At 41.8% G+C, this 27915-nt stretch overlaps 1 long non-coding RNA gene and 1 pseudogene across 1 annotated transcript in view; one reads left to right on the forward strand and one right to left on the reverse strand.

Moving 5' to 3' along the window:
* The first annotated feature begins 615 nt into the window (after positions 1-615).
* Positions 616-27915, forward strand: part of LOC144331024 (uncharacterized) — a 134070-nt gene continuing 106770 nt past the window's right edge. The window contains exons 1-2 of the long non-coding RNA XR_013397859.1: positions 616-653; positions 2525-2593. This is a non-coding gene — a long non-coding RNA (uncharacterized LOC144331024). The remainder of the gene's footprint in view (positions 654-2524; positions 2594-27915) is intronic.
* On the reverse strand, positions 15167-17544 carry LOC107000267 (ubiquilin-4 pseudogene; annotated as a pseudogene).

A 27915-nucleotide genomic window follows, 5' to 3' on the forward strand; every position in this document is an offset into this window, starting at 1 on the left:
CAGAACAGACAAATCATAATGCTATCTATTTTTAATTGTGAATCTCTTTGATTAAGGCAAATTTATTTTGGAAATTAGATTTTATTCCACATTATGTAAAATTGAATCCTATTCCAAGATAGTACTTATGTCACTGAAGTGGGTCAAAGTTTGAAAAGAAATACATTGGGTGGGAACCATCCTGAGCATATTTTTCTTCAAGGCTTCAATTTCAGCTTGACAGCCATGTGTTTAGAACCAATTAAGTGTCAGCAGCCAAACCTCAGAGCGGCCAGTGCTCTCTGAAACCCCAGTCCTGATCCAAGTCTTCTCATCTGAAGGTCCCTCTCCCGTGCTCATTTTAGAAATGGGACTTCTCATTCAACAGCTACCTTTTTTTTTTTCTGACTACATTATTTGTCTATGATTTTATTTATCCAGAGTTTTATTATTTTTTCGTTAAAGTATGTAATACATATATACATAGTTGAAATAGCAAATTGTATTTATGGGTTTATCAGCAGTGACAATAACAACAGAAACATGAGGGAAAAAAAAAAAAAAAAACTGCAATGTGTCTTCACCCTCTCCCACCAGAACAGAATCTTCCTATCATCATTCTCGCCAATCGCCTAAGCAAGAGCAGAGGTATGCTGGGAGATTTCCATATAAGGGTGGGTCTTACTTAAGCCATTAAACAGAGAGGGAAGAACAGGAGCAATATTCTTTATCTGGAATAAGCAGCACTGCACAGGTTATTTTTTCCCTCATAGTTTCATTCCTGAAGCCAACCTGAGACAAATAACACAGCAGAGCCTGCACAATCTCTACCCCCAACCCTTGGTTTCACCTCCCTGCCCAACACTCCATGTGCCTGCTACCTTTCTTCATATACCTCACAAATCCCTTTTGCCTTAGCCCCACTTCTGCACTGCTAAGCTTTTAATACTCTCCGTTTCCCCTCATTTTTCTGTATCTCAGCCTCGTCTCAAGTCTTGACACCAAGAAGTGAATGACTGGTAACAACTGTGTTAGAGATAGGATTGCTTAGTGGTTAGCCCAGTACACTTGGATTTCTGTCCAATCTTTGCAATTTTGCTATAGTCTTGGGGAAGTTGCTTCACTTTTCTAAGCTTCTGTTACACTATATCCAAAATTAATAAAATAACATTTCATGATTGAGAATAAAATGAGCTATGTCAAAACCTGGCATATAATAAGAATAGAACAAATACGTTCACATCCCTTGCAATTACATTCTTTTGCAAAGAAGAAACACAAAGAATTTCGGTATTAAAAGGTTAGTCCTGGCCAGGCACAGTGGCTCACGCCTGTAATTGCACTTTGGGAGGCCGAGGCTGGCAGATCACCTAAGGTCAAGAGTTTGAGAGCAGCCTGGCCAACATGGCAAAACCCCATCTCTACTAAAAATACAAAAATTAGCTGGGTGTGGTGGTGGGCAACTATAATCTCAGTTTCTTGGGAGGCTAAGGCAGGGAGAATTGCTTGAACCCAGGAGGCAGTGGTTGCAGTGAGCCGAGAACGCACCATTGCACTCCAGCCTGGGCGACAGAGCAAGACTCTGTCTCAAAAAATTAAAAAATAAAAAAAGGTTAGTCCGACCCTCTGTAATACAAGTATGTTTCAAGGACAAAGGAAAAAGCTAATTGATGGTTGGGACAGGTTCCAAGACCTGTGCTTTAAAGATTTCAGATAGTCTTCTAGATGAGATGTGGTGTGGCCCATAGATAAAGCCTGAGACTGATTCAAAAAGGCATGAAATCCTGTCTCTGCTATTAGTAGTTGCCTGGGAAAAGTTATTTAGTCTTTCTATGTTTTGCCTGTAAAATAGTGATGATAAAAATACCTGTTTCATTGTGTGTGTCAGTGCGTGTGTACATGCCTGCATGCGTGTTATAGATAATTAGTGCATTTAAAGTCCTTAGCACAGAGTCTGGTATGTATCAATACATATTTTCATATTAGTTATTTTGATGATGATGATGAAGATAATGATGTCATGAAGTGTAAAATATTACCAAGACTTCAAGAAGGCTTAAGATGTCTTGAAAACATCATGGAAGCCGATTTCTGCAACTGCTATAGACATTTAACCAAACCATTAATATTGATGTATAACATGCCGTGTGAATTTATTTCTCTATCCAAGGATAACCAGATCCATCATCTGTTAACACAACATTGGTTAAATATTTTGAAAGGTTGTCAGAATAATTCACTGAGTAAAATGCTTACTGAACTACTTTCTTTCATTTCAGTGCTTCAGGTAGAAATGGCACCAGCATAAATTTAGTAATGGGTAACTTCAAATATTTACAATGGTCCCCTGAGACTCTATCTGAAATGAAGTCTCAGGTAAATGACATTATAGAGGACAAAAATGTTAACTGTTTACAATAGCTTTTTAAAAAGCAGTTAATCTTTAAGGAAAGCACAGGGAATATTTCCAAAGCAGACTGATTATTAGAGTAGATAAATACTGACTGCAAATACACACTAGAGATTTTTTTCTGTCCACCTTCAGGATCCTGTGTTTTCTTGCGCAGTCCACAAAGCAGGATGTCGAGTCACCTGCTCTCAGAGTCCATGACAGGTCTGCACAAAACCCCTAACAGATAAATCAAGCCCAACCTCCCTGTCTTATGGATTATTTGAGAGTAGAACTGGAAAAAATATGTCAATAGGATAACCACATTACATTTAAATCATTCTCTCCACCTTAACTAAATAAGTGTTTTGCCTACTAAATATATGTGTTAAATAGATTGCTTTATTTCTTTCCTAAGTTGACTTTCTAAATTATATTTTTCTCCTCATGAAAATATATACAATTTTGGCAATTATTTGAGTATTCTTTTCACATACCTGGCATATTCTCAAACCTCAGAGAAAATCTTCTATTTGAAGTAATGTTCTCGCCTCTCTGGCTAGACATACAATTCCCTTATCTGTTGCCACCTAATTCTCTGCCTTGCATAGAGGCGGGCATCGTCTCTTGTAGAACAATCTACACGTAGGTCTTAGAGCTATACTAGCCCTGTTCACACATAATATTTCCCACTGATAGCATTACATTTTAATTATGACTTTATTTACTTCTAGAAAATAAAAGCAGACATACCAAATACCATTATGTGATGTCTAAACTTAATATCGTACTACAATATACATACAATACATACAATAATACATATGACTTGGGAACTTATCTGCTTCTTCTCAGCAGGTAAGTAATACTAGTCCAATGCCAACAAGCCACTTGCTCCTCCCAGTGCAAATTTTAACCACCTTCCACCCTATATTAGTTTGTTCTCACATTGCTATGAAGAACTACCTGAGACTGGGTATTTTCTAAAGAAGAGGTTTAATTGACTCACAGTTCTGCAGGATGTACATGAAGCAGGGGTGAGGAGGCCTCAGGAAATTTACAATCATGGTGGAATGCAAAGGGCATGTCTTACATGGCCAGAGCAGGAGGAAGAGAGAGCAGGGGGAAGTGCTACACACTTGTAAAGAAACAGATCTTGTGAGAACTCACCCACTATCATGAAAACAGCAGGGGGGGGATATCTGTCCCCATGATTTAATCACCTGCCACCAAGCCACTGCTCCAACATTGGGGACTACAATTCTACATGATATTTGGGTGGTGACACAACTCCAAACCATGTCTTTCTGTCCCTGTCCCCTTCCAAATCTCATGCACTTTTCACATTTCAAAATACAATTATGCCTTCCAACGGTTCCCCAAGTTTTTAACTCATTCTGGCATTAACCCAAAAGTCCAGAGTGTCATCTGAGATAAAGCTAGTCCTTTTCACCTATGATCCTGTAAAAAAAAAAAAAAAAAAAAAAAAAGTACGTTACTTCCAAGACACAATGTGGGTAGAGGCATTGGGTAAATACTCCCTTTCTGTGCTCGCTTCAGCAGCACATATACTAAATACTCCCTTTCTAAAAGGGAGGAATTGGCCAAAACAAAGGGGCTACAGAGCCCATGCAAGTCCAAAACCCAGCAGGGCAGTCATTAAATAAAACTCCAAAATAATCTCCTTTAAGTCCATGTCTCATACAGGTCACACTGACACAAGGGTGGGCTGCCAAGGCCCTGAACAGTTCTGCGACTGTGGCTCCTCAGGGTACAGTCCCTGAGGTTGCTTTCACAGGCTGGCATTGAGTGTCTGTGGCTTTTCTAGGCACATGGTGCAAGTTGTCAGTGTATCTAACATTCTGGGGTCTGGAGAATAGTGGCCCACTTCTCACAGCTGCACTAGGCAGTCTCATAGTGGGAGCCCTATGTGGGGGCTCCAACCCACATTTCCCCAATGTACTGCCCTAGTAGAGGCTCTCCATGAGAGCTCCACCCCTGCAGTAGGCTTCTGCCTGGACATACAGGTGTTTCCATACATCCACTGAAATCTAGGCAATGGCTCCTAGGCTTGGCTGTGTCTCCACCCAAGTCTCATCTTGGATCATAGCTCCCATAATTCCCATGTGTTAAGGGAGGAACCTGGTGGGAGATAATTGAATCATGCGGTGGTTTCCCCTATATTGTTCTCATGGTAGTGAATAAGTCTCATGAGATCTGGTGGTTTTATAAAGGGAAACCCCTTTTGCTTGACTCTCATTCTCTCGTTTGCTGCCATGTAAGACATGCCTTTCACCGTCCACCATGATTATGAGGCCTCCCCAGCCACATGGAACTGTGAGTCCATTACACCTCTTTTTTTAATAAGTTATTCAGTCTCAGGTATGTCTTTACCAGCAGCATGAAAACAGACTAATATAGTAAACTGGTACTAGTAGAGTGGGGCACTGCTGTAAAGATTCCCAAAAATGTGGAAGTGACTTTGGATCTGTGTAACACGCAGAGGTTGGAATAGTTTGGAGGGCTCAGAAGACAGGAAAGTGTGGGAAAGTTTGGAACTTCATAAAGACTTGTTGAATGGCTTTGACTGAAATGCTGATAATGACATGGGCAATGAAATCCAGGTTGAGGTGGTTTCAGATGGTGATGAGGAATTTTTTGGGAACTGAAGTAAAGGTGACTCTTGCTATGAAAGAGATTGGCAGCATTTTGCCCCTGCCCTAGAGATCTGTGGAACTTTGAACTAGGGGGGGTTGATTTAGTGTATCTTGCAGAAGAAAATTCTAAGCAGCAAAACATTCAAGAGGTAACTTGGGTACTGTTAAAACCATTCAGTTTTAAAAGGGAAACAGCATAAAAGGTCAAAAAGTTTGTAGCCTGACAATGAGATAAAAAAGAAAAAAGCATTTTCTGAGGAGAAATTCAAGCCAGCTGCAGAAATTTGCATAATGAACGAGGAGCCAAATGTTGATCACCAAGAAAATGGGGAAAATGTCTCCAGTTCATGTCAGAGAACTTTGTTGCAGTCCCTTCCATAACAGGCCTGGAGGCCTAGGAGGAAAAATCATTTCATGGGTCAGGCCCAGGGACCCCTGCTGTATGCAGCCTAGGAACTTGTTTACCTCAGTTCCAGCCACTCTAGCCACAGCTAAAAGAGGCTAGGGTACAGCTCAGGCCATGGATTCAGAGAATGCTAGCCTCAAGCTTTGGAAGCTTCCATGTGGTGTTGAGCCTGCAGGTACACAGAAGTCAAGAATTGAGGGTTGAGAATCCATCCTAGACTTCAGAGTTTGTATGGAAATGCCTGGATGTCCAGGCAGAAGTTTGCTGCAGGAGCAGGGCCCTCATGGAGAAGGACCTCTGCTAGACAGTGTGGAAGGAAAATATGGGACCAGAGCCTCGACACAGAGTCTCCACTGAGACACTTCCTAGTGGATCTGTGGGAAGAAGGCCACCATCCTCCAGGCCCCAGAATCATAAATCCCCTGACAGATTGCACTCTGTGCCTGGAAAAGCCACAGACACTTAATGCCAGCCTATGAAAGAAGCTGGGAGGGAGGCTGTACCCTGCAAAGCCACAGGGGCAGAGCTGTCCAAGTCTATGGGAATCCACTTCTTGCATCAGTGTGACCTGGATGTGAGACATGGAGTCAAAGGAGATCATTTTGGAGATTTAAGATTTGACTCCCCTGCCAGATTTATAGTTGCATGGGACCTTTAGCCCCTTCATTTTAGCCAGTTTCTCCCATTTGGAATGGGTGTATTTATCCAATGCCTCTACCACCATTGTATCCAGGAAGTAACTAACTTGTTTTTGATTTTACAGGCTCATAGGCAGAAGGGACTTGCCTTGTCTCAGGTGAGACTTTGGAATGTGAACTTTTGAGTTAATGATGAAGGCATGATTGGTTTTGAAATATGAGGACATGAGATTTGGGAGGAGCCAAAGGCAAAATGATATGGTTTGGCTGTGTCCCCACCCAAATCTCATCTTGAATTGCAGCTCTCAACTCCCATGTGCTGTGGGAGGGACTGGTGGAAGATATTTGAATCTTGGGGCAATCTCCTTCATACTGTTCTCATGGTAGTGAATAAATCTCATGAGATCTGATGGTTTTATACAGGGGAAACTCTTTCACTTGGCTCACATTCTTTCTTGTTTGCTGTCATGTAAGACATGCTTTTACCTTCTGCCATGACTGTGAGGCCTCCCCAGGCACATAGAACTGTGAGTCCATTAAACATCTTTTTTTTTTTTTGAGACAGAGTCTCGCTCTGTCACCCAGGCTTGAGTACAGTGGCGCGATCTGTGTTCACTGCAAGCTCCGCTCACTGCATGACATTCTCCTGCCTCCGCCTCCCGAGTAGCTGGGACTACAGGCGCCTACCACCGCGCCTGGCTAATTTTATTTTTGTATTTTCAGTAGAGATGGGGTTTCACGATGTTAGAAAGGATGGTCTCGATCTCCTGACCTCATGATCCGCCCTCCTCGGCCTCCCAAAGTGTTGGGACTACAGGCGTGAGCCACTGTGCTCGGCCCAACATCTTTTTCTTTATAAATTACCCAGTCTCGGGTATGTATTTATCAGCAGTGTGAAAACAAATTAATACAGATCCCAAGGTGCAACTCTTGCAGTCTCTCTACCCACAGACTTAATACCATGTGGAAGCCACCAAAGCTTTTGGCTTGCACTCTCTGAAGCAATGGTCAAAGCTTTACCTTGGTCCCTTTTAGCTGCTGCTGGAGCTGGATCACCCGTGACCCAGGGTCCCATGTCCTGATGCTGCACAGAGCAGTGGGCCCTGGGCCTAGCCCATGAAACTGTTCTTCCCTCCTAGGGCTCTGGGCCTGTGATGGGAGGGGCTGCCACAAAGGTCTCTGAAATGCCTTCAAGGCATTTTTCCCATTATCTTGGCTATCAACATTTAACTCCTCTTTACTTATGCTAATTTCTGCAGCTGTCTTGAATTCCTCCCCACAAAATGGGGTTTCTTTTCTCTCACAAGGCCAGGCTTCATATTTTTCAAACTTGTATGCTCTGCTTCCCTTTTAAAAATAAGTTCCAGTTTTATATAATTTTTTGCTCACAAATATGAGGATGGCATACTATAAGCAGCCAGGACACATCTTCATTGTATTGCTACTTAGAAATTTCTTCCTTCAGTTACTCTAAATCATCACTCGCAAGGTCAAAGTTCCACAGATCTTTAGCACAGGAGCAGAATGCCTCCAACCTCTTTGCTAATGCATAAGTGGCCTTTGCTCCATTTCCCAGTAAGTTCCTCATCTTCATCTGTGACCACCTCAGCCTGCACTTCATTGTGCATATCACTATCAGCACTTTAATTACAACAAATTAACAAGTCTCTAAGAAGTTCCAGACTTTCCCTCTTCTTCCTTTCTTCTTCAAAGCTCTCCAAACTGTTCCAGCCTCTGCCTATTAACCAGTTCCAAATCTGCTTCTACATTTTCAAGTATATTTATAGCAATGTTCCACTATCTGTACCAATTTAGTTTATTCTCACATTGTTATAAAGACATCTGAGATTGGGTCATTCAAAAGGAAAAGATGCTTCATTGACTCCTAGTTCTGCAGACTGTACAGGAAGCATGGTTAGGGTAGCCTCAGGAAACTTACAATCATGGTGGAAAGCAAAGGGCTTACACAGAAGAGCAGGAGGAATAGAGAACGGGGGGCGGGGGGAGGACGTGGCACATACTTTTAAACCACCAGATCTCATGAGAACTCACTCACTCTCATGAGAACATCAAGGGAGGAATTCAACCCCATAATCTAATCACCTTCCACCGGACCCTTCCTCCAACATTGGGGATTACAATTTGACAGGAGATTTGGGTCAGGACAAAAATCCAAACCATATCACACTCCATCTGCATTTGCAGGTTACTAGAGGGGGTAATAGGGAAAGGAGGCAACACCACATCCATGAACTGAGAACTGACAAACTTAACAACAGTGATCTATTGTCTTGGTTAGAATCACAAGATGTTTTCTGTGGATAAAAACAAGGATTTGATGTTTGAGAAACAAAAGGGGAGCATTAAACAAAAGTGGTATTTAGCACCAAGGCTTGAGACTCACGCAGGTTCTCTGTAATGATAATACTACAGTAGACCAGTGCCTACAAGTCAGAGATCAAGGTGAAGCAGTGCTGGTTCCTTCTGAAGACCGTGAGTAAAGGATCTGTTTCAGGCCTTTTCCTTGGATTGTAGAGGGCTGTCTTCTTACCAGGTCTCTTCACTTTGTCTTTTTCTGTGTGTGTCTCTCTGAGTGTCTGAATTCTCCTTTTTTTAATTATACCAGTCATATTGGATTGTGGTTCATTTTAATTACTTCACCTTGACTTGCTCTGTAAAGATACTGTCTCCAAAGAAGGTCACATTCTTAGGTACTTAAAGTTAGCACATCAGCATATGAATTTGAGAGGGGACACAATTCAAACCATAAAACATGTACAGGAGCATTCATCCCATAACTCTTGTGAGTGTTGTCAGTTAATACTCCACAGGAGCCTCCTACCTCTGAGAACTGCTTTCAAACAGAAGCTGTTTTGCCTGCATGTTTCTCCTCTATCACTGAGAATTAAGTAAGCCACAGATAAATATTGGCTGACTTGCGGGTATAAAAGTCCTGCCTGCTTCCTCCAGATTGGACCAATAGTGTTGCATAATTAAGGCTCCAGAGTGTCTCATGGATTCTGGCTGTGATTTTGTGTAATCATTAAGGATTTTGTAAATTTACTTCATCATACCAGATTGCAAGCTCCTTCGATCTTGTATATACACTTTTATAATAATTATTAGTAGCATTTGTAATTAATGATTAGCTTTGTCCATAATTAGAGCTTGTAACACAGCACAAATGCATCCTTGATAAATACATAATTGGAAAAAGATCTTGCTAAGCTGGGGCTTAGCATCACTTATACAAAACACATTGTGTACCCATATAGAAAGAGTAACAGATAAATGACATTGCTGACTTTTATGCGATGTAAATGATCTTCTAGGCACTAAATGATATACCACACACACACATATACATACGCATGTGTGTCTGATGTTTACATATAAGGTTTAAATATATATTTAAATATATAATTAGCTTTCAATATATATTTAAATAAAAGAATAGTAGTCTTCAATATGAATTTTAATCTTCATTATCTCAGGTTTTGAAAATGAATGACATATTTGTTTATTAAATAAAGTAATAAACATTTAAATTTCTGAAAAATAAGAATTATGAAATACATTTAAAAGGCACAATAACCACAATCTGTGTAATGAAATGCTACCAAAAATAATTCCATAATGAGAATGTTTTAGTGAACTAATTCTGAAAATGTGTCATTATCATATTTATTGTTAGATTGAAAATAATGTTCCCAGAGACACAAAAGAAAGCCTATCTTTTTAAGTAATGTAAATTTTTCTTTATATATTTGCCTAAATTATTGCTTCTAGAATTTGTTCTTGGCAATGTGTTTTTACATTTGGGTTGGACTTTTAAAAGCAGATTATCAGAGGATTTCTGATTCTGGCCAAGATGGAGTGGTGATTTTTATTTAGCCCAACTAAAAACTCTGGACATAACTCAATAAACAAGCTGAGGAAGAGTATTAAAGGTGGACTGCCTCAAGTACTCAGGACTTCAACAACATGGTAATGCATGTCCTTGGTTTTCTTATTTCCTCCCATACATCTTGGGCAGGACATTTCATAAGCCTTTAATTTGTAATGGCCAACAGGCATGGAAAAAAAAATATCCAAGAGAGGCCTGTCTCCTTTAGCCAAAGGAACAGAAAATGGGTGACCTAAGAAGGAAAAAAATTCCAATACACAGCCTACTCCAGGCAAACACCACAGAAATCCCACTCGCATACCACTTGCACAGTTTCACTCGGGCCAAGTGGGAGTTGACCTTCTACCCTACCACTTAGAGAAGCATCCTGTAGAAGCAGGTACTGATGCTCCAAATCCTCTGCCTAGTGATGTCTGCAGGACTGAATAGAGAGCTGACCATCAATTCTTTATTTATCTAGGGAAGGAATGCTCCAAATCTCATGCTCAAGTAGTGTCAGTGGGGCAGAGTAGGGAGTGGATCCTCATCCTTCATCTGGTGGCAGCAGAACATACTCTAATTCTCCTGCCAGGGTAGAATCAGTAGATTCCAGCGGCAAGCTGAGTCTCCACTCCTACCCCCATTTAACAAGGGACTCGGAAATGAAGTTGGTTAGCACTTCGTTTATTCCCATTCTTCCCCTAATGTCAGTAAGGCCCAGTGTGGAGCTGAGCGGCAGGCCTCAACTTACAGCAATAAAGTGATGTGATTCAGATATTTGTTTTCCCTCTTCATGGTGTCAGAAGGGCACAGTAGAGAACCGATATTGGTACACCACTTTTACCAGGAAGGTGGAAGCTGAATTTCTAGCTGACCTATTTGCGAAGAGGCAACACTCCACTTTTTCCAGTTGGAACAGGTTGAGGAGGGGATCCAACAGAAAGCCAAACATACGTGCCCCCTGCCCTCATGCTACACATCAACAGGGGGAATACAAGATTCAGAATATTATAATATTCAAAATGTATAGGATTCAATTTTAAAGAGGACTTATCATACTACGGACCAGGAAAATCGCAACTTGAATAAGAAAAGATCATATATAGCTATGCCAACGTTAAAATAAATCAGATGCTGAAATTGTCTGATAAAGAAAAGCAGCTATTATAAAAATGTTTCAACATACATTTACCAATTCTCTTGAAACAAATGAATAAGGAGAACATTTCAACTAAGAAATAAAAGTTATGAAAAAGAACCAAATCGATAATTTAGAACTAAAAATTGCAGTATTTTTTCAAAATGGCTAAGGACATTGGATGCCAGATTTCCTCAGAAAAATGATGAAAATTACAGGTTAATGGACAAGTTCTGAATGGAAAACTTAATGAAGAAAACCAGGACCTCTCATAGTGCCCATGGAGAGAAGCTGGTGTTCAGAAGAGAAAAGCAGCAAGACGCTGGCACAGATCAACCCCAGAGGAACTTGAAGTTCTATGGAAAGGATAGGTGGGAGTGCTTCTCTCCTTCCCTCACCCTTGTGACCAAACTGTTGGTGAGCCCTTCTGTCCTCTTGACCTAGGGCGATGCTATCAGTGGAGATTTAAGGTTTCCTGAGGAAAGAACCTGGTTTCCATGCCTGCACTCCCTTCACACCTGAACTGAAGCATTGGGCACCATACTTGTTGTTCACCTGTTGCAGGTCACTGCCCTGCCTGGAGATTCTCTGCTCTTGAGCTACTGCACCACCAGATTCTTAGCAAATGTACCTCATAGCCTGGTCTGATTTTGGCAAGTGCAGCAGAACGGTGGGTCCCTGGAGAGCTGTGGGACCCCCTGGAGATCTAACCCTTGGCATGGACCACCCCTAAAAAAAGGAGGAGCACATTCCACCGAAACCTCCCTTGGGACAAAGGACACATTGGTGTGGCACAAATTGATGAAAATGGCAGCACTGATGCCTGGGAATAGACGTGGGGAGTGTGTCATCTCCCATCCCCATACCCCATCAACTGGTGTGGACACATTAGTGGTTCTTCCCACTGGAAAGCCTGCACATGTGCACTTAGAGAAAGCATTTTTAGCACTTTTCACAGTGGCATGACTCTTGCTGAAAGTTAGCCCTTGCACAGAGTCATGACTCTTGCTGAAAGTTAGCCCTTGCACAGAGTCATGACTCTTGCTGAAAGTTAGCCCTTGCTGCTTGGGCATATATGAAGGACTGGACCCAAGTCCCCTTTCCTACACAGAGTGGCAGTATCTCACCAATGGAGATAAGAAATGTCACAGAGTTGTCTGTACTGGAATCAGGGAAGAGATTCTGCCCCAAGCCCACTTTGATGGAGTGTATTTGTGGCCTGCAGCTGCACTGTGGCTGGCAACCAACGGATCAATTCTTTACAAACTGAAGGTCATGCGCCCAGAGACACAGGTGTGATAGGGAAATGAACCAGGTTTCTGCTGGCTCAGGATGAAGAACTGGTGCACCCACCCCGCCTCTTCCCTTGAGACCTCAGCACATCACACATGATCTCTTTCCCAAACCCCCCTTTCAGGGCAGGTGCTTCCACCCGTTATCAACCCATCTGGGTGTGAGCAAGCTATTACTCTTAAGCTCCACTTATGAACTACAGTCTAAAACACATTACCAAATAATAAACCTCCTTCCAGAAAGGCTTGGTGCTTGCCCACAAGACAAGCTTGCTGACTTCCACATCCTCAGACCACAGAAAATAGTGTGTCCACTCATATGTCCAATGCATAGCTATAACAGCAACATCCAAGAAAGTCACTGCATGAAAGTTATCCACAACTAAGGAGCCCAAACACAGCAGTGCCCCACTGAATGGGTCCAGAAACAAAGCCAAGTGATTATATACAATGTACACCATACTCATACCACCAAGGGAAAAAAGAATTTTAAAAATATCCCATCCAAATGCTAGCAAATTCAAAAATAAGAAGCAACAACTTCTTAAAATGGGAAGAGATAAACACAAAACCACTGACACTACAAAAAGCCAGAGTGTCTTGATACCACCAAAGGATCACACTAACTCCCTGGAAATGGATCCTAATGAAACTGAAAAGCCTGAAAAAACAGATAGATAATTCAAAATATGGATCTGAGGAAACTCAATCAGTTCCAAAGGAAAGTTGAAATTTAACAGAAACCAGTAAACAGATTCAGTATATGACAGACAAGATAGCTATATCAAGAAAAAAAAAATAGAACTTTTGGAATTGAAAATTTCACTAAAGGACTGTTAAAATATAGTAGGAAGCTTTAACAATAGACTAGATCAAGCAGAAAAAGAAATTTCAGAGCTTGAAGACAAATCTTCCAAATTAACCCAGTCATACAAAAAACATTTTTAAAACTAACAAATCCTTTGGAATTATAGAAATATGGAATCATGTAAAATGATCAAGCCTAGAAATTATTGGCATCTCTGAGGGAAAAGAAGAAAAAAGAAAAGAGGTGGAAAACACCTTTGAGAGAGTAATTCAGGAAATATTCCCTAATCTTGCTAGGGAGGTCAACATCCAGATACAAGAAATTCAAAGAACAAGATACTATATAAGATGACTGAATGAGTTCATTCTCACATTGCTATAAAGAGCTACTTGAGACTGGGGAATTTATAAAGAAAAGAGGTTTAATTGGCTCATGGTTCCACAGGCTGTAGAGGAAGTATGGCTGGGGAGTCCTCAGGAAACTTCAATTATGCCAAAAGGTGAAGGGAAAGAAAGCACATTTTCACATGACCAAACAGAAGAGAAGGCAAAAGGGGAAATGCTACATACTTATTTTTTATTATTATTATACTTTATGTTCTAGGGTATATGTGTACAACATGCAGGTTTGTTACATATGTATATATGTGCCATGTTGGTGTGCTGCACCCATTAACTCATCATTTACATTAGGTATATCTCCTAATGCTATCCCTCCCCCCTCCCCCAACCCCACAACAGGCCCCGGTGTGTGATGTTCCCCTTCCTGTGTCAAGTGTTCTCATTGTTCAATTTCCACCTATAAGTGAGAACATGTGGTGTTTGGTTTTTTGTTCTTTTTTTTTTTTTTTCACCAAAGACCACGCCATTTATTTACAAAGGCCAGTGTGGGAGCTGGGGGAGGTAGGGAGGGAAAGCCACACAGACATCTTCTCTGGACTGCTTGGGACCTTTCCCACTTGGAGCAAACTCTATTCCTCTTGCTGTCATATTCTCAGCCATGGGGTCGGTCCTCCAAGCAGCTGGGCCAAGTCGCAGAGGGAAGAGGTGATATGAGCCTCCTCTGTGCTCTGACAGAGCAATGTCCAATTCCAGATCAAAGGCATCATTGCCACCCTCTCCTCTCCTTCCTCAAAGAAAACTTTCTGGCCTGGAGGGAAATAGTTAAGAACTGAAAGGCCAGGGGCTCTGAAGGAAAAAAAACCCTCTACTATTCCCATAAGGCAGTGAGGGGTGATAAGGGTGCTAGTCACAGCTCTGACAGCTTCCCAAAGGATACCCACATTACCTCTGGGTTACTCAGCATCCAGAGCCCCAAGGGACCTAGTTCTCCTGTATTCCTGCAATGGACTGACCCTTTTACCCACTTGTCTCTGGTAGTGGGAAAGCACTCTGAACCAGAAACCAACAAAGAATCCACTTCCCACACATGCGGATACACACGCACCCCCCCACTACTCACACAGACCCCAATCCCCTTCATGTCTTTGGAGGGGGGCTCAAATTACTAGTGCCTGGGGACAAAAGCAAGTCCTCGGTCCATGGAAATGTGTGTGTGTGCATATAAGCATGTGTGTTTGAGGAAATAAAGCCAATATGACCCCTCGTGGGGCATGGCGCTTAGCTTCATTGAGATCCTTTCTTCAGTTCAAATTCCATTAGCATCTCTAAGTCTCTTCTGCCAGCTTGGGCCTGGATTCTTCTGCCTAAAAGAGCTATGAGTGCTTCTGCTCCCCAATTCCAACTTCCAAGCCTTTCACTCAGGCTGTCTCCCCTATTCCCTTCCTCCGAATAATCTCATTCCCTCCTCTTTCACACCAGTTTCCACTGGGCTGGTCCAGGGTTTGTTAATTCCTGTCCAGAGGGCTGTCTCATCTCCCTCTTCAGACAGAGAGAACAAGCGTCTTCCTCCTTACCCTGGAAGTCCCAACAGTGCCCACGAAAAAGTGCTGAATGAAGTGACCAGAATAGGGGCCGAGGAGGAAAATTACCGCGTGTTTCACCTGCTCCTCCTTCAGAGCAAGAAATTCTAGCATTGGTTGGGCTAGGGGTGGGGAGTAGGGAGAGAAAGAAGGAAGAGAGTTACCAAAAGTAAACATAAGACAAAACCCTAGTGGTATAGATGGAAGACTATGTTCCAGCAAACCAGACAGCTGGTTCCTCCTTCGACTCTGCACAGCCACTGAAAGTTTAAAGATTGCAAAAGGTGGTGTGGGGCAAGGAGGTAGAGTCAATCAATGAAACTGTGAAAACTATTTAAGTAGCACTGCTCAAGGAGACCAGAAGAGAAGATTCGGTTACAGATGTAGCAGTAAAACCATAATTCTCAGACAGTGCTAAGGGGTTGGAGCCCATGCCTCTAAAGTCACCCTGCTGTTTGGAGAGGATGAGGGAGAAGACGGAAGGGATGACAAGCTGCAGAGGGTAAGGGCTGACAGAAGAACCAAACGCTGACATCGAGGGAGGGGAGAGGCATGAGGCATGGGCCGAGGGATTAGGAGAGCTGGGAGCCCAGCAGTCTCTCGATAGCTGCGTTGATGTCCCCTCCTGTGGCAATCAGGGCCTGCAGGTTGGCCTCACGATTGATGAAGCCCATGGAGTTGAACTGCTCCAGAGCTGCTGAAATCTCACTTCTGGAGTCTGCACCTGTGAGTTTCCACTTCCAGCCAAAAGCTGGATCATCTGCTGCATGAGCTGCTGCTGGGCACTGGAAGCCCCTGTTGGAGAAGATGTGGCTGGCGTGGCTGGCGAGGAAGTGGAGGCCTCGGGCGTAGACCCAGCATTGCTGCCGGCTGAGGGTGCTGGGGTCCAGGACATTCCAAAGGAGCCAAGGCTGGGTACCAGCCCAGGGGCCTCGGTCTGCAAGGTCTGTAGTCCCTGCTGGATCTGCAGCAATGCCTGCATGGCTCGGGGATTGGTAAGGATGGAGAGTGACTCTGGGTTCTGCATCTGCTGCAGGAAGACTGGGAGCTGCAGGCGGAGCTGCTCCTGCAGTTGGGGATTCCCCGCGAAGAGCGGCACATTCACCATCATCTGAGCAGCAAAGTCAGGGTTCTGGGCAAGCGTCTGCATCATGCTGCGCATGCAGGGTGCTGAGATCACATTCTGCATCAGCTGGGGGTTCTCAGAGATCTGCTGGAGGAGGGCTTGCATTTCTGGGCTATTGCACATCCCTGACCCCAGGCTAGCCGCATTGATCCCAAAGGGGTTCGAGACTATCGGGTGCACCTGGCTGGTCCCCGATCCTCTGGTGCCCTCCCCACCGGACCCGGGGGCCTGGGAGGTGGGGGGCGAGGGGCTCCAGGGGTTAGGGAGGGGCTCTCGATTCTCAGTCCGCAGAGGCTGAGAGGATGAGCTGTCGGAGTTCCCGGCCAGGGAAGAGAAGGGATTGTTGCCAAACTGTTCCCGGGCAGCACTGAACATGGGCTCCTGGATGTCCGTGTACATGCGGCGGAGGGCATTATACCCTCCAGGGATGCTCTCAAGGTTGCTCAGGGCCCCGATCCTGGTTCCGCATCATTTCTTGCATCATGGCTGGATTCCGAGCAAGCTCCATTGTCTGCCTCATGAGTTCAGGGTTGTTGAGCATGTGGCTGATCTCAGGGTTCCGCTCCATCAGCTGCTGCATCTGGGGGTTGGCCATGATCATGTGACGCATCAGGTCAGGGTTAGACATCATATCCTGGACCAGGGGTTTCTCCATGATCTGCGACAGCATCTCAGGATTGGACATCAGCTGCCTCTGCATCTGCTGCTGCAGCTCCATGAAGTTGGCAGAGCCCAGGCCCAGGCTGCCCAGCCCTAGGATGCCCCCAAAGCCAGAGAGTATGGACGCAGTAGCACTGGGGGGTCCCTCCCCAGCCCCTGGAGAGGGCCCCCCACCACTGCTCCTCCGGCTTCCACTGCCAGCATCTGAAGAGGCACTGCCAGAGGTGGAGGGCTGGGCAGGGGTGGCAGGTGAAGCAGGCGTGGTGGAGGGTGCTGAGGCAGGGTCAGGTGTGGAGGGGGAAGAAGCAGTGGCAGCAGCTGGATCTTGAGCCTTCCGAGGGGTCTTGATGACCAGATGGACAGTGAGCCCGTCCTTGATTCCGTGCTGGTTCAGTGTGTCCCCATCCTTGAGGATCTTGCCTGTGAAGATCAGGACCAGCTGATCCTGCTGAGCCTTAAACCTCCGGGAGATTTCCTCTTTGAACTCCTTGACCGAGGCTCGATCCCAGATCACAATTTCCTCCTTGTCCTTAGGGGTCTTGACGGTGACCCGAATAGGGGGCCTCGTCTCGGCCCCGCTCGGCTCCGCCATGCCGCCACCGCCACCCGGCCGCCCGCCAGCCCGCCCGGCTCCTCCTCCTCCCCGCCCCGGTTTTTTGTTCTTGTGATAGTCTGCTGAGAATGATGGTTTCCAGCTGCATCCATGTCCCTACAAAGGACATGAACTCATCCTTTTTTATGGCTGCATAATATTCCATGGTGTATATGTGCCACATTTTCTTAAGCCAGTCTGTCACTGATGGACATGTGGGTTGGTTCCAAGTCTTTGCTATTGTGAATAGTGCTGCAATAAACACACATGTGCATGTGTCTTCAGAGCTGCATGATTTATAATCCTTTGGTATATACCCAGTAATGGGATGTCTTAGTCAAATGGTATTTCTTGTTCTAGATCCTTGAGGAATCACCACACTGTCTTCCACAATGGTTGAACTAGTATACACTCCCACCAACAGTGTAAAAGTGTTCCTATTTCACCAGATCCTCTCCAGCACCTGTTGTTTCCTGACTTTTTAATGATCACCATTCTAACTGGCGTGAGATGGTATCTCATTGTGGTTTTGATTTGCATTTCTCAGATGGCTAGTGATGATGAGCATTTTTTCATGTGTCTGTTGGCTGCATAAATGTCTTCTTTTGAGAAGTGTCTGTGTGTCTTTTCATATCCTTTGTCCACTTTTTGATGAGTTTTTTTCTTGTAAATTTGTTTGAGTTCTTTGTAGGTTCTAGATATTAGCCCTTTGTTGGATGAGTATATTGCAAAAATTTTCTCCCATTCTGTAGGTTGCCTGTTCACTCTGATGGTAGTTTCTTTTGCTGTGCAGAAGCTTTTTAGTTTAATTAGATCCCATTTGTCAATTTTGGCTTTTGTCGCCATTGCTTTTGGTATTTTAGACATGAAGTCCTTGCCCAAGCCTATGTCCTGAATGGTATTGCCTAAGTTTTCCTCTAGGGTTTTTATGGTTCTAGGCCTAACATTTAAGTCTCTAATCTATTTTGAATTAATTTTTGTATAAGGTGTAAGGAAGGGATCCAGTTTCAGCTTTCTACTTATGGCTAGCCAGTTTTCCAACACCATTTAGTAAATAGGGAATCCTTTCCCCATTTCTTGTTTTTGTCAGGTTTGTCAAAGATCAGATGGTTGCAGATGTGTGATATTATTTCTGAAGGCTCTGTTCTGTTCCATTGGTCTGTATCTCTGTTTTGGTACCAGTACCATGCTGTTTTTAAACAACTAGATCTCCTAAGAACTCACTATTATGAAAACAGTGAAGGGAAAATCTGCCCTCATGATTCAATCACCTCCAGCTGGTCCCTCACACAATATTGGGGATTGCAACATGACATTTGGGTGGGGACACAGAGCCAAATGATATCAATGACTATCCCAAATGCATATAGTCATCAGATTATGCAATGTCAACACAAAAGAAAAAATCTTAAAGACAGCTAGAGAAATGGCCAAATTATCTATAAAGGAAATCCCATCAAATTAACAACAGATTTTTCAGTGGCAACCTTATGAGCCAAAGAAGATTGGCAGCCTATTTTTAGCCTCATTAAAAAATGTCAGCAAAGAATTTCATATCCTGCCAAACTAAGATTCATAACCTTAGATAAGTCTTTCCTGGAAAAGAAAACACCAAAAGAATTGGTGACCATCAGATCAACCCTACAAGAAATGTTCAAAGAGATTCTAAATGAAATAAAAAAATGATACTTGACACCATAAAAGCACACAAGTTCAAAGCTATCAGATCCTATAAAGCAATTACACAATTGAGTTTACAAAGCACCCAACTAACAACAATATGACAGGAACAAAACCTTAAATATCAATATTGACCTTGGATGTAAATAGCCTAAGCACTCTACTTAAAAGACATAGAGTAACAAACTGGATTTGAAAAAAGGCTCAACCTCTGTTACTTTCAAGAGACCTATGTCACATCAAATGATATCCACAGGCTCAAAGTAAAGAGATGAAGAAATCATGCAAGTGGAAAACAAAATGAGCAAGAATGGCTATTCCTGTATCAAATACAGTATATATTAAACCAACAATAAAAAAAAAGACAAATAAGGCCTTTATATAAGATAAAGGACTTAATTCAACAAGAAGACTTAACTACACTAAATATGTATGCACCCAACATTGGAGCACCCAGATTTATAAAACAAACAGTACTAGATCTAAGAAAAGAGGTAGACAGTCATACAATAACAGTGGGGTACTTCAGCACCCCACTGACAGCAGTATATCAAGGCAGAAAGCTAACAAAGAAATTCTGGAAGTAAATTAGACGCTTGACAAATTGGACCTGGTAGTCATCTAAAGAATACTCCACTCAACAACCACAGAATATGCATTTTTTTCCATCTGTACATGGAATAGTTTATGTAACTAACCACATGCTTTTCATAAAGCAAATCTCAATAAATTCAAAGAAATTGAAATAATATCAAGCATCTTCTTAGACCACAGTGGAACAAAACTAGAAATCAATACCAAGATGAACTCTCAAACCCACGCAAGTACATGGCAATTAAACAACTTATTCCTAAATAACTTTTGAGTAAACAAAAAAGGCAGAAATAAAAAAACTTTTTAAAACAAATGAAAATAGAAACAAAACATACCAAAACCTCTTGGATACAGCAAAAGCAGTGTTAAGACGAAAGCTTACAGTACTAAATGCATATCTCAAAAAGGTAGAAATATCTCAAGTTAACAACCGAACATTTCTCCTAAAGGAACTAGAAAAACAAGAAAGAAAACAAACCCAATGATAAAAGAAGAAAATAAATAACAAAAATTATAGCAGAACTAAATGAAATTGAGACTAGGAAAATGATACAAATAATCAAAAAACAAAACATTGGTTCTTTGAAAGGATAAATAAAATTAATAGACCACTAGCTAGATTAACCAGGAAAAAAAGAAAGATTCAAATAAGCAACTTCAGAAATGACAAAAGTGACATTACACACATGGAAACATAAAAGATCCCCAGTGACTACTGTAGAAATCTCTACACGCACAAACTAGAGAACCTAGAGGAAATGAAAAAAAATGCTGGAAACATATAACCTCCCAAGATTAAACCAGGAAGAAACTGAAATCTTGAACAGACCAAGGAAAATTTTCAAAGTTAAATCAATTATAAAAAAATCTACCATCCAAAACAGCAACAAAAAAAGCCCTTGACCAAAGAAATTCACAGCCAAAGTTTACTAGAAGAGCTGGTATCAATCTTACTCAAAACTATTTCAAAAAAAAAAAAAAAATGAGGAGAGATTCCTCTCTAATTCATTCTACAAAATTAGTATCATCCTGAAACCAAAATCTGGTAAGGACACAACAACAACAAAAAAAGAAAACTACAGGCCAATATTTCTGGTGAACATAGATGTAATCAGTGTCAAGAAAATACTAACAAAACAAATCTAGCAGCACATCAAAATATAACTATTCATGATCACGTGGCTTTTATCCCTGGATGCAAGAATGGTTCAACATAAGCAAATCAATAAATGTGATTCACCACATGAACAGAATTAAAAACAAAAAACATATATCCTCTCACTAGACACAGAGAGAGCATTTTATAAAATCTAACATTCTTTCGTGATAAAACCCTCAATAAACTAGGCATCAAAATAACATACCTAAAAATAATATAGTCCATCTATGACAGACCCACTGCCTACACCATACAGAATGCACAAATTTGAAAGGATTCCCCCTAAGTACTGGAAAAAGACAAGGATGTCCAGTTTCACTACTATTCAATACTGAAAGTCCTAGCCAGAACAAAGTCATGAGACAGAAATAAGTATATCCGGAAAGGAAAAGAATAAGTCGAACTATCTCTGTTTACTGATATGATCTTATAACTAAAACACCCTAGTGATTCCTCAAGGACACTACTAGACCTGATGAAGAACAGAATACAAAGTCAATGTACACAAACCAGTAGCATTTCTATACACCAATAATGTTCAAGCTGCAAACCAAATTAAGAATGCAATCCTATTTACGACACACACACACACACACACACACACACACACACACATACACACACACAAATAAAATATAACTGAAGAGGTGAAAGATATCTTTTTTTTTTTTTTTTCTGTGGTGACGGACAGACAGGACTAGTGGCATTAGGCCTGATGGTCTCTTTTTGTTTTTTAATTATACTTTTAAGTTCTAGGGTACATGTGCACAATGTGCAGGTTACATATATATACATGTGCCATGTTCGTGTGCTGCATCCATTAACTAGTCATTTACAATAGGTATACCTCCTAATGCTATCCCTCCCCTTCCCCCTATCTCACAACAGGCCCCATTGTGTGATGTTCCCTATCATGTGTCCAAGTGTTCTCATTGTTCAAGTCCCACCTGTGAGTGACAACATGCAGTGTTTGGTTTTCTTTGTGATAGTTTGCTCAGAATGATGGTTTCCAGCTTCATCCATGTCCATACAAAGGACATGAACTCATCCTTTTTTATGGCTGCATAGTATTCCATGGTATATATTTGCCACATTTTCTTAATCCAGTCTATCATTGATGGACATGTGGGTTGGTTCCAAGTCTTTGATATTGTGAATAGTACCACAATAAACATACCTGTACATGGGTCTTTATAGTGGCATGATATATAATCCGTTGGGTATATACCCAGTAATGGGATGGCTGGGTCAAATGGTATTTCTAGTTCTAGATCCTTGAAGAATTGCCACACTGTCTTCCACAATGGTTGAACTAGTTTACAGTCCCACCAACAGTGTAAAAGTGTTCCTATTTCTCCACACATTCTCCAGCACCTGTTGTTTCCTGACTTTTTAATGATCGCCATTCTAACTGGTGTGAGATGGTATCTCATTGTGGTTTTGATTTGCATTTCTCAGATGGCCAGTGATGATGAGCATTTTTTCATGTGACTGTTGGCTGCATAAACGTCTTCTTTTGAGAAGTGTCTCTTCATATCCTTTGCCCACTTTTTGATGGGGTTGTTTTTTTCTTGTAAATTAGTTTGAGTTCTTTGTAGATTCTGGATATTAGTCCTTTGTCAGATGAGTAGATTGCAAAAATTTTCTCCCATTCTGTAGGTTGCCTGTTCACTCTGATGGTAGTTTCTTTTGCTGCACAGAAGTTCTTTAGTTTAATTAGATCCCATTTGTCAATTTTGGCTTCTGTTGCCATTGCTTTTGGTATTTTAGTCATGAAGTCCTTGCCCATGCCTATCCTGAATGGTATTGCTTAGGTTTCTTCCAGGGTTTTTATGGTTCTAGGTCTACCATTTAAGTCTTTAATCCATCTTGAATTAATTTTTGTATAAGGTGTAAAGAAGGGATCCAGTTTCAGCTTTCTACATATGGCTAGCCAGTTTTCCCAGCACCATTTATAAAATAGGGAATCCTTTCCCTACTTCTTGTATTTGTCAGGTTTGTCAAAGATCAGATGTTTGTAGATGTGTAGTATTATTTCTGAGGGCTGTGTTCTGTTCCATTGGTCTATATCTCTGTTTTGGTACCAATACTATGCTGTTTTGGTTACTGTAGCCTTGCAGTATAGTTTAAAGCCAGATAGCGTGATGCCTTCAGCTTTGTTCTTTTGGCTTAGGATTGTCTTGTCTATGTGGGCTCTGTTTTGGTTCCATTTGAAATTTAAACTAGTTTTTTCCAATTCTTTGAAGAAAGTCATTGGTAGCTTGATGCGGATGGCACTGAATCTATAAATTACCTTGGGCAGTATGGCCATTTTCATTGATTCTTCATATCCATGAGCATGAAATGTTCTTCCATTTGCTTGTGTCTTCTTTTATTTCCTTGAGCAGTGGTCCTTGAAGAGGTCCTTCATATCCCTTGTATGTTGGATGCCTAGGTATTTTATTCTCTTTGAAGCAATTGTGAATGGGAGTTCACTCATGATTTGGCTCTCTGTTAGTCTGTTATTGGTGTATAAGAATGCTTGTGATTTTTGCACATTGATTTTCTATCCTGAGACTCTACTGAAGTTGCTTATCAGCCTACAGAGATTTTGAGCTCAGATGATGGGGTTTTCTAAATATACAATCATGTCATCTGCAAATAGGGACAATTTGACTTCCTCATTTCCTAATTGAATACACTTTATTTCATTATTCTGCCTGATTACCCTGGCCAGAACTTCCAACACTATGTTGAATAGGAGTGGTGAGAGAGGGCATCCCTATCTTGTGCCAGTTTTCAAAGACAATACTTCCAGTTTTTGCCCATTCAGTATGATATTGGCTGTGGGTTTGTCGTAAACAGCTCTTAATATTTTGAGATACGTCCCATCAATACTGAATTTATTGAGAGTTTTTAGTATGGAGTGCAGTTGAATTTTATCAAAGGTCTTTTCTGCATTTATTGAAATAATCATGTGGTTTTTGTCTTTAGTTCTGTTTATATGCTGGATTACATTTATTGATTTGCATATGTTGAACCAGCCTTGCATCCCAGGGATGAAGCTGACTTGATCATGATGGATAAGTTTTATGATGTGCTGCTGGATTTGGTTTGCCAGTATTTTATTGGGGATTTTTGCATCGATGTTCATCAGGGATATTGGTCTAAAATTCTCTTTTTTTGTTGTGTCTCTGCCAGGCTTTGGTATCAGGATTATGTTGGCCTCATAAAATGAGTTAGGGAGGATTCTCTCTTTCTCTATGGATTAGAATAGTTTCAGAAGGAATGGTACCAGCTCCTCCTTGTACTTTTGGTAGAATTCGACTGTGAATCCGTCTGGTCCTGGACTTTTTTTGGTTGGTAGTCTATTAATTATTGCCTCAATTTCAGAGCCTGTCATTGGTATATTCTGGGATTCAACTTCTTCCTTGTTTAGTTTTGGGAGAGTGTCTGTGTCCAGGAGTTTATCCATTTCTTGTAGATTTTCTAGTTTATTTGCATAGAGGTGTTTATTCTCTGATGGTAGTTTGTGTTTCTGTGGGATCGGTGGTGATATCCCCTTTATCATTTTTTTATTACGTCTATTTGATTCTTCTTTCTTTTCTTCTTTATTAGTCTTGCTAGAAGTCTATTTTGTTGATCTTTTCAAAAAACAAGCTCCTGGATTCATTGATTTTTTGAAGGGTTTTTTATGTCTCTATCTTCTTCAGTTCTGCTCTGATCTTAGTTATTTCTTGCCTTCTGCTAGCTTTTGAATGTGTTTGCTCTTGCTTCTCTAGTTCTTTTAATTATGATGTTAGGGTGTCAATTTCAGAATTTCCTGCTTTTGCTTGTGGGCATTTAGTGCTATAAATTTCCCTCTACACACTGCTTTAAATGTGTCCCAGAGATTCTGGTATGTTGTATCTTTGTTCTCATTGGCTTCAAAGAACATCTTTATTTCTGCCTTCATTTTGTTATGTACCCAGTAGTCATTCAGGAGCAGGTTGTTCAGTTTCCATGTAGTTGAGCGGTTTTGATTGAGTTTCTTAGTCCTGAGTTCTAGTTTGATTGCACTGTGGTCTGAGTGACAGTTTGTTATAATTTCTGTTCTTTTACATTTGTTGAGGAGTGCCTTACTTCCAACTATGTGGTCAGTTTTGGAATAAGTGTGATGTGGTGTTGAGAAGAATGTATATTCTATTGATTTGGGGTAGAGAGTTTGGTAGATGTCTATTCGATCTGCTTGGTGCAGAGCTGAGTTCAATTCCTTGATATCCTTGTTAGCTTTCTGTCTCATTCATCTGTCTAATGTTGACAGTGGGGTGTTAAAGTTTCCCATTATTATTGTGTGGGAGCCTAAGTCTCTTTGTAAGTCTCTAAGTACTTGCTTTGTGAATCTGGGTGCTCCTGTATTGGGTGCATATATATTTAGGATAGTTAGCTCTTCTTGTTGAATTGATCCCTTTACCATTATGTAATGGCCTTGTCTCTTTTGATCTTTGTTGGTTTAAATTCTTTTTTATCAGAGACTAGGATTGCAACCACTTTTTTTGTTTTCCATTTGCTTGGTAGATCTTCCTCCATGCCTTTATTTTGAGCCTATGTGTGTCTTTGCATGTGAGATGGGTCTCCTGAGTACAGCACACTGATGGGTCTTGACTCTTCATCCAATTTGCCAGTCTGTGTCTTTTAATTGGAGCATTTATCCCATTTACGTTGAAACAAATGGGAAGTTTTAGAATTAGGGTAACATGAGGAAGAATTTGGCTGTTTCTTTTCTATTTTTTGTTTGGATTTTTGGTAACACCATCTTTTATTTCAGGGTTTAAGAAATTTTTTTGCCCCACCTACAGCAGCTATCAAAAGTGGTGAACAGGAGAGGGAGGATGAAAATTGGCTTGTACTGTCTTTTGTGGCTACAGAAAGGCTAACATTAGCTTTGGTTTTCTTATTTATTATTATTTTTTTTTGAGACGGAGTCTCACTCTGTCGCCCAGGCTGGAGTGCAGTGGCCGAATCTCGGCTCATTTCAAGCTCCGCCTCCCAGGTTCATGCCATTCTCCTGCCTCAGCCTCCCGAGTAGCTGGGACTACAGGCGCCTGCCACCTCACCCGGCTAGTTTTTTGTATTTTTTAGTAGAGACGGGGTTTCACCGTATTAGCCAGGATGGTCTCGATCTCCTGACCTCGTGATCCACCCGTCTCGGCCTCCCAAAGTGCTGGGATTACACGATTGAGCCACCGCGCCTGGCTAGCTTTGGTTTTCATGGATTGTAATTGTGTGCCGGCACCTGTCAGATGTGCAGAGGACTTGGGAGGTTTTCCGGGAGCTTGTCAGGATGTGGGAGCTGAGCTTCATTGCTCTGCAGTATTGACTCAGGCAATGGCTAATTTGGTAGCTGACAGATCTAAAGGAAGCCAAGGGTCAAGCCCTAAAGTGGGAAAGTGTTGTAAGTGTAGAAAAACTGGACATTTCAAAAAAGAATGCTGTCAGACCTCTGGGCTAAAGGGATCTTGTAACAGTTCCCCTCTTAACAGAAAAAAAGCCAGGACTTTGCCCACGTTGAAATAAAGGAAACCATTGGGCTACTCAATGCCGCTCAAAATTTCATCAAAACAGCACCCCACTGTCAGGAAGCGAGAAGGGGGCCTGGACCTGGGCATCTCAAACTATGAGGACATTTCCCATCCAAGCCACAATACCATCTCAGGGGTGGGTTTCTGGAGGCACATTGATTCCGTCTCCCCAGGAACACCTGGAAACGCAGGATTAGATCTCCTATTTAGAGAACAAATTATGTTAATGGAAAGAAACAGACTCACTAATATTCCCATTGGTATTTGGGGACCTTTGTCAACAAGATACATGGGATTGATTTTGGTAAAAGCTGTCCTAACTTACAGGCCCAGGAGTTGCTCATTTTGATTGTGAAGGAGAAATTCAGGCAGTGGTAATATCACAAGATCTTTGGATTTTTGAACCAGGAGATTATGTTGCTCAATTTTTGCTTATTCACTGTAAATTGTACCTTTCTCTGTGTAAGAAGAAACGAGGTCAGGGACTTGGAAGTGCAACTAGGAGAGAGATTTATCTATCATAACCCATAGCATCTAGTGGACCCACCTATACAGTGCAAACTGAAAGTTTAAGGATTGCTTTTTGCTATACTGTTGTATGAAAAGGATAAGCCTTGATTTGCTTTCTGTGTGTCTTATGTTAATCAGAAAGAGACTATCTCTCATTATCACTGGAAAGTTTTACCCCACAGTAGGTAATTAACCAAAGAGGCAGAAGCTGAGCTAACAAATGCTCAGCAACTGCTTGCCTCCTGGCTCCAGCCACAAAAGCTTTTTGCTTCTGTTTCAGTAGATTTACTAACGTGGGTACGAGGGTATGCTTGTGTCTTTACAGAAGACGAACAAACCATGGGGGTGCCCTCAAGATGTGTGCGACCATGGAATGGGAGACTGGTGGGACCCATGGATTCCAATTACAGACCTGGTTCCCCTAGTACAAGCCATGAGCCAGGGGACAGATCAAGAAAACCACACAGGAAGCTGAGAAACTGCTGGAGTGCCAGGGTTTCACCTTTTGCTGGAACTCAGAGGTACAATTGATGCTGAATGGACCAATGCTTTCTGACTGAGCTCCTCTCTACCCTGAATACAAGAGACCCTAATAGGCAGGAATATCATCACCCCTATTCAGCATGAAGAAGTTGCAGAAGACAGACCTTCATCTTTCTGCAACCCTTAGGATTAAGGGTCCTCTTGTAAAAGGGAAGGGGAAAATACATAAGCAGCATTAAAACCAGAGCAACTCTATTTTGAATAAGGGCTAAAAAATGAACCTGGATCACCAACTGGCAATTAAGGGCTGCACAGCCTGCAATTGTCTTGCTCAATTAATTTTAAAACAACAAGATGTTGGAGGCCACACGAATGTTTCTTGTGATTAGGTACAGCTGAAACCTGTTAGTAATATTAACCTGTGATCAATTAAGCAGTTGACCAATCATTACCTCCT

The sequence above is a fragment of the Macaca mulatta genome, chromosome 9 (assembly GCF_049350105.2).
Source record: "Macaca mulatta isolate MMU2019108-1 chromosome 9, T2T-MMU8v2.0, whole genome shotgun sequence".
Classification (NCBI taxonomy): domain Eukaryota; kingdom Metazoa; phylum Chordata; class Mammalia; order Primates; family Cercopithecidae; genus Macaca; species Macaca mulatta.